This window comes from Oryctolagus cuniculus, chromosome 2 (assembly GCF_964237555.1).
Source record: "Oryctolagus cuniculus chromosome 2, mOryCun1.1, whole genome shotgun sequence".
Classification (NCBI taxonomy): domain Eukaryota; kingdom Metazoa; phylum Chordata; class Mammalia; order Lagomorpha; family Leporidae; genus Oryctolagus; species Oryctolagus cuniculus.
The window spans coordinates 198,583,756-198,590,218 of record NC_091433.1 but is presented as its reverse complement, the minus strand read 5'-3'; the positions used below and the strand labels follow the sequence as shown (position 1 = coordinate 198,590,218).

Genomic DNA, 6,463 nt, shown 5'->3' with positions numbered 1-6,463 from the left:
CGCGCGGGTCGCGCACGTGCGCTCCCGACCTACCGGACCGGAGAGCTGACGCCGCGTGAGAGGCGCCGCGGACAGACCGGCGGCCCGTGGGGGCTGTGACGGCGTGTCCTCAGGGCTGGGGCGCCGAGCCGTGCGCCCTGCCCGCCTCACGTCCGCGGGGCGTTCTTGTTCCGGCACAGCCCCTGGAGCTGAGCTCAGCGCTGTCATTGCGAGGTCTCCCCGAGGCCCGCGGAGCCCCAGGGACCAGCAGAGCCCACATGGAGACAGCAGCCTCTGCACAGCGCTCGGGCTCGGCACCTCAGCTGCTTACTGAGGACCGGCGGGGCCAGGGGCCCGGCGCGGTCAGCCTGTCGCAAGGCGCCCGCGGCTGCTTTCCCCCCACCCCCACCCCGGCTCTTCCTGAGGGGAGGGGGCTTGACTGAGAAAAGCTGGAGGAAGAGCCCCTAAACCCTAAGGGCAGCCTCCCTGCGGGGTCCGGGGGCCGCAGTCCGCAGAGAGCAGCCCAAGGCCTGTGGCTCCTGTAGGGCACCGGCCGGGCTCTAGCCAGGCTTCGTGCTCTGGTGGTACCTTCTGGAAATGACTCGCAATTTGTGCACAAGGACCCATGCGTTCTTACTTTTACTGGTCCTCTCAAACTGTGGCTGGTACTGACCGGTGTATGCCTCTGTGGGCCTCAGGAAGTGGAAGAATGGACAGTGACGGTCTCAGAGACAGCAGCTGCAAAACACCTTGGCCAGAAGAAATCCGCAGTGGAGTTCAAGGCCCAGCGCACGCACCAGACTCATTTCTGACTCTTCTCTCCTTTCTCCTTCTTTTCTGTTTTCCCTCCTTGCCTGTTCTGCAGAGTGTGTCTGGGCCTCAGGAGCTGGCTGGGGTTGCCCTTAGTTGTCTGCAGGTGATGGTGTTGAAGGCCTGTGGGTCAGCACGAAGTAAAGTGGGGCCAGCATTGTGGGCTAGTGGGTGATGCCACCGCCTGTGACGCCAGCATCCTCTATGGCCGCTGGTTTGTGACCCAACTGCTTCACTTCGATCCAGTACCCTGCTGGCTCTCTCCCTGGGAGACAGCAACAGACAGAGGGAGATCTCCTACCTGCTGTGCGGAAGCATCCTGGAATGAGCCAGGCTGGAGTCAGGAGCCAGGAACCCAATCCAGTTTTCCCCCGTGGATAGCAAGTACTTGAGACATTGTTGCCTCCCAGGGTTGCCATGAACAGAAAGCTGGAATCAGGAGCCAAACCAGGACTCCAAACCAGACACTGATATTGGATCCATGTGTCCCAAGTGGAATCTTAACTGCTAGGTCAAACCCCTGCCCTTGTATTTGCATGCATATTATTATTTGTGTTTCCATTGTATCCCACCCCTTGACAGTTACACATGGAAGCTGGTTCACACACGCACATCACCATGAACTTCTGCCTGGGGACATACTCTAGACTGCCTAGAGAAGGCTAGAGACTGGCCTAGTGAGGGTGGTGGTCGGGCAAGGGCAGGAGGCAGCTGTGTCTGGGAGGAGTGCACAGAGATAACGGTTCAGAGACAGCGCTAGAGCACACTCCTTGAAACTACTGCCCAGTTCATGTCAACGCAAGGCAACAACTGCTAGGCAACTGTGAGGTCAAAGGGAGAGGGGGCCTTTGGATTGCATCCGGCCCCAGGACAGAGACCTGGTGGGACCATTGGGACCATCAGTGAAGACGCAGAAGGGTCAGAGCCTCCAGTTCAGCTAACGGCCTAGTATACAGACTCCGCGGAGCCCACTCTAGGAACCTTAAAAAACAGTGAAGGCGTATAGCACTCTGCTGAACCGAGCATAAGCATTCCTTAATGGAAGGAATCGGAAGCATTCACGGCGACTGGCAGCCAATCAAATACAACTGGACGGATAGACAAGCTGCAGCTTGTGGTGCAGGCCAGGAGGCGCAGAGAGAGGAGTCACAGATGGAATGGAAACACTAGACTCAGCCATGACAGACATTGTAAATACACTCCGGTGTTTAAAGGAAAACGAGCATCGTGAGCAAGGACGTACAAGTGTAAGAAGACTGTGCACAGGACATTGTCAGCAGAAGGAAAGGATAACTCACATACGGGAAAAATACTTGGGGATCATGTATCTGATACGATTAGTATTCATCGTGTAGGAAGGGTTTCACAATGCAGCAATGAAGGGAACAATGTAATTAAGAAATGGGCAAAAAATTTATATATACACAAATGGCCAGTAATCCCTCGTAAAGGTGGTTGGCATCATCAGTGTTAGAAGCACAAAGAAATGCACCTCACGCCCACTGGGATGGGGATTCCAGACAGACAAGTGGCAGCAAGAGGCAGAGGCTGGACTGCGGTGGGGAAGTGAGGTGGCGCTGTGCAAACCAGGACCGTGCTTCCTCGGGCACTCCATGGGGCCCACCACAGCCTCTCTGGGCTCCTAGCTGAAAGCAAGGTTAGGCAGATGTCCTCACCGGTACGCGCACGTCAGCCACCATGTGGTGCCCAACAGCAGACAGTGGGAAGCAATTCAGATGTCCATTGCCAGATGAATGCATGAACAGAACACGGCCTCTCTGTATCATAGAATATGACTCAGTCTTTAAAAGGACGGACATTCTGCAATGTGCTTCAACACGGATGAGAAGAAAACACAATGCTCAGTGAAGTAAGTTATACCCAGGAGGGCAGATACTGTGAGAGCACGATCGTGTGTGGTATCCGGAGTAGCAGAAGGCATGGAGGCAGGGGCAGGTGTTGGTCACCTTGGCCTGAGGGCAAGAGCTGGAGGCCTTCATCCTTCCTGGGTGTGGAGTCAAGAAGACAATCCTCTAAAACACACCACCTCGAAGGTGCGAATGCCACAGGGCTGTACATTTAAAGGGTTAAAATGGCAAGTTTTATGTCATTTCTTCTACCATCATAAAAATTAAAACAACCTAATGGGACTTCCAGAGATGAAAGTGACAGCGCTTGATGACAGCGAAATCACAACGTGGAATCAGCAGCAGATGAGGTCCTGCAGAAGAAAAGAGGAGTGAACTCAGGACCTGGGTCACCGCCTGGGAGAGAGAGGCTGAAAAAAAAAAGTGAGAGGCAGCACAAACACATTGTCCAGAAAGAAAAGTGACTGGGAGTTGCATGAATTTGATGAATGCTATAGACTCACCTGTGCAAGAAGCTCAGGGTGCCATGCAGCAGAGGAAATGCAGAGAGTCAAATCCACACCCTCCCAGATCACTGTGAACCGACAGTGGACGGAAGCTCTCAGCACAGGACAGAAAGCCACGTAGCAGAAGAAACGCTGATACACAATGCATCTACAAAACCAAGACGACCAGAAGACGCTCGAGCAGCAGCTGTAAGTCCTGATGCTCTCCACCTCCATCCTGTGTCGGGCACAGCACGCTTCTTGCCGTCAGCATGAGAGAAAGAACCTGGGAAGCAAGTAGGCCATGGCAAGGGAACGTGCCTCACATGCTCTGGCTGGGTGTGGTTTCAGCTTGGCTAGGGGTCCGTGTGTGGGCAGCTTGGGCCTCCCTGTGGCTGTCCTGGGAGTGGGGAAGCCTTTAACACATGGGGCTTCACGCCAGGTCATGGGGCCACTGGGGCACTGCCCTTGGGAGGGACTAACAGAGTTCTCCTGGGACCCCAGTTAGTTCCCAAGAGGGGATTTGTAGCAGAGCGAGACAGGCTCCTGCTCTCTCTGGTTTCCTGTCTCCACGTGCCGTCTTCCTCACAGGCATCTCCCCATGATGCCACAGGCCCTCCCCAGAAGCCATGCAAATGCAGATGGCCCCATCAGATGTTCATCCTCAAAACTGTGAGTTCCAGGAACCTCTTCCTTTAGAGATTTTGTTACAGCAACAGGAAGTGACTAGCACAGGTAGAAAATTCAAGGGTTACATACAAATTACATGGGGTGAAATTAGCAAGAGGAGCAAAGTCTACTTAAAGAAAGCTGTTAACTCAGGAAAATAAATGAGCACATGGCTATATGGAATCATACTTTATGTTATCTAATAGAACTATCATAAACATACTATTTCTCCCCCAGTTAATTTATAAATTTAAGTATCTGCATACTTTAAATATTTCAAGTACATAAAATATTCAAAATATTCCTACAATTAATTGGAGGATAAATAAGTTATGGGGCTGACATTAGACCTAGCAGTTAAGATGCCTGTGCCCCAGAATTCAGGGCCCCCCTCCAGCTCCTTCAGTGATGCACACCCAAGGAGGCAGCAGTGATGGACTGAGAAGTTGGGTCCCTGCCACCCACATGAAAGACTTGGATTGTGTTCTTGGCTCCCAGCTTCAGCCTGGCCCAACCCTGGGTGTTGTGGGCATTTGAGGACTGAACCAGAGGATGGTAGCTCACTCTCTCTTTCTCTCCTCCTCCCCTCACCATGTATATGTGTGTCTCAAAGAACAACAAAATTTTTTTTAAAATAAATGTTACATAAAAGTTTAAAAGGGATTATTTGCCCTATTAAAATATAAATAAAACACTTTATTATTTATTAATATGTAATTAATTATATATTATCGATATATAAATATAATGTTATTATTGTATAAAATATTATAAAATCATTATTAAAATGTGTAAATCTACAGCAATTAAAAGGCTATTTTAGTATAGCTAGAAAAGGTTACCTGATCATGGAAAGTAGTTGAAAGTATAAGAACAGATCTGACATATGTAACAATTTAGTATGTAGTCACAGAGAGCTCTTATCCTTAAAAATTAGGAGAAAAAAATGTCTTAACACATTGAAGTTACTGAGTTACCACAGTTAAAAGGCAAAAGATTTATATGCTCTGAAGAGAAATCAGAGTATACTGAGTGATCATATCTAAAAGCAATTATCTCAAAAACTTTCAGAATCCAGTTACCCACAGGTACATGATTTGGCTCAAAAATCTTTTCTTAGAAATGCACCCATGTACAAATATCAGATAAGAGACTCAACATGCCCATAAAGGTAAGCTATGACATTTGTGTTCATAACTGTGAAAAAAAATCTAAACAGTGTGGGGCTGACGCTGTGGCGTAATGCGTAAAGCTGCCATGTGCTGTGCTGGCATCCCATGTGAGTGCTGGTTCGAGTCCTGGCTGCTCCACTCTGATCCAGCTCTCTACTATCGCCTGGAAAGCAGTGGAGGATGGCCCAAGTCCTTGGACCCCTGCATCCATGTGGAAGACCTGGAGGAGGCTCCAGTCACCTGGCTTCGGGTTGGTCCAGCTCTGGCTGTTGCGGCCATTTGAGGAGTGAACCAGCAGGTGGAAGACCTTTTTCTCTCTCACTCTGTCTCTACCTCTCTCTGTAACTCTGTCTTTCAAATAAATAAAATAAGTCTTTTTTTAAAAAGTGTCCTACAGTGGGAAGCTGAGTAATTATGAATCATAAATCCAACAGAATATTGAGTATATGGTTTGTATGCTTATTAATGAGCCATGAACATAATTTCTGACACTGAAATGTATATCTACAATATCTGTTTTGAAAATCCGTTTGTTGTTTGTTTTGCTGAGGAAATAATCTATGCCAAGCAATGAGCCAGGTGCCAGCAAGTCTAATGGGTCAGAGTTGAAACAGTTTGGTTTAAGGGCTCACCTGTGGAAAGACAGCCAAAGGAGACAGCGTGTCATGGTGAGAGATCGCTCTGGCCATCCTGGCGCACAGAAGGGGCTTGTGTTTGTTGGGTGTTAACTGCATGGCAGGGACTCCATGTCCGCGGTCTTTGTTAAACTCACAACACAAGTGAGTTCCTGGATCAGCAGGGGCGAGAATGTGGCCAGTGTGCAGCCAGTGAGAGGCAGAGTAGGAGGAAGCTGAACTTTCTCAGCGCTGCGGCCTTTCTGTCCTCTGTCATGCGCGTCCCTGCACCTCTTCTACACCTGGTTGTAGGATCCACCTGCACAGAACAGAGGGTGCTGGCTGGAAAGCTTCTAAGGCATCATCTCGTTTTTTCTGTTTTGGGCCAGTTGTCCCTTTTCAGCATAAGTGAAACACTAAGCCTTAAGCAATCAAGCGCCAGGGTGCATCCCTTTTCCTACCTGGACTGCATAGCTATTACCAGTGAAGAGAGCACGTGATGCCCTGGAGCTTCCTTGAGCCACAGCAGCTCTGAGTCTCCTGCCCTGATCAGGAGGCTGATTTCCTTTGAAGATAAACAAGGATGACAGATGGGGATCCAGTTGAGAGGGACATTCCTGCTTCCTCAGCTCTGCCTCCAGGACAGGCCATGTAGGAACAACGGAGTGGACACTTCCTTGCTCTCTCTTGGTGCAAGGCCCTCAAGCAGGCAGACTCAACCATGAAGCACTGAAACACCCACCTTGACCTGTGCTTTGCTCTGTGCTTGTGAGGGTTTGATTGTGCCTTCCATGTTTCCAAGGACATTGCACAGGCACTATCAACTGTTTGGAAACATTATGCTCAGGAATTTGAACACAGCGAAA

General features: G+C 49.8%; 1 long non-coding RNA gene across 1 annotated transcript; it reads left to right on the top strand.

Annotated features, from left to right (window-relative positions):
* The first annotated feature begins 957 nt into the window (after positions 1 to 957).
* LOC138848841 (uncharacterized) lies at positions 958 to 5,373 on the top strand. The gene is made up of 2 exons (XR_011386992.1): positions 958 to 3,814; positions 5,133 to 5,373. It is a non-coding gene; the product is annotated as an uncharacterized lncRNA (long non-coding RNA).
* Positions 5,374 to 6,463: the final 1,090 nt, after the last annotated feature.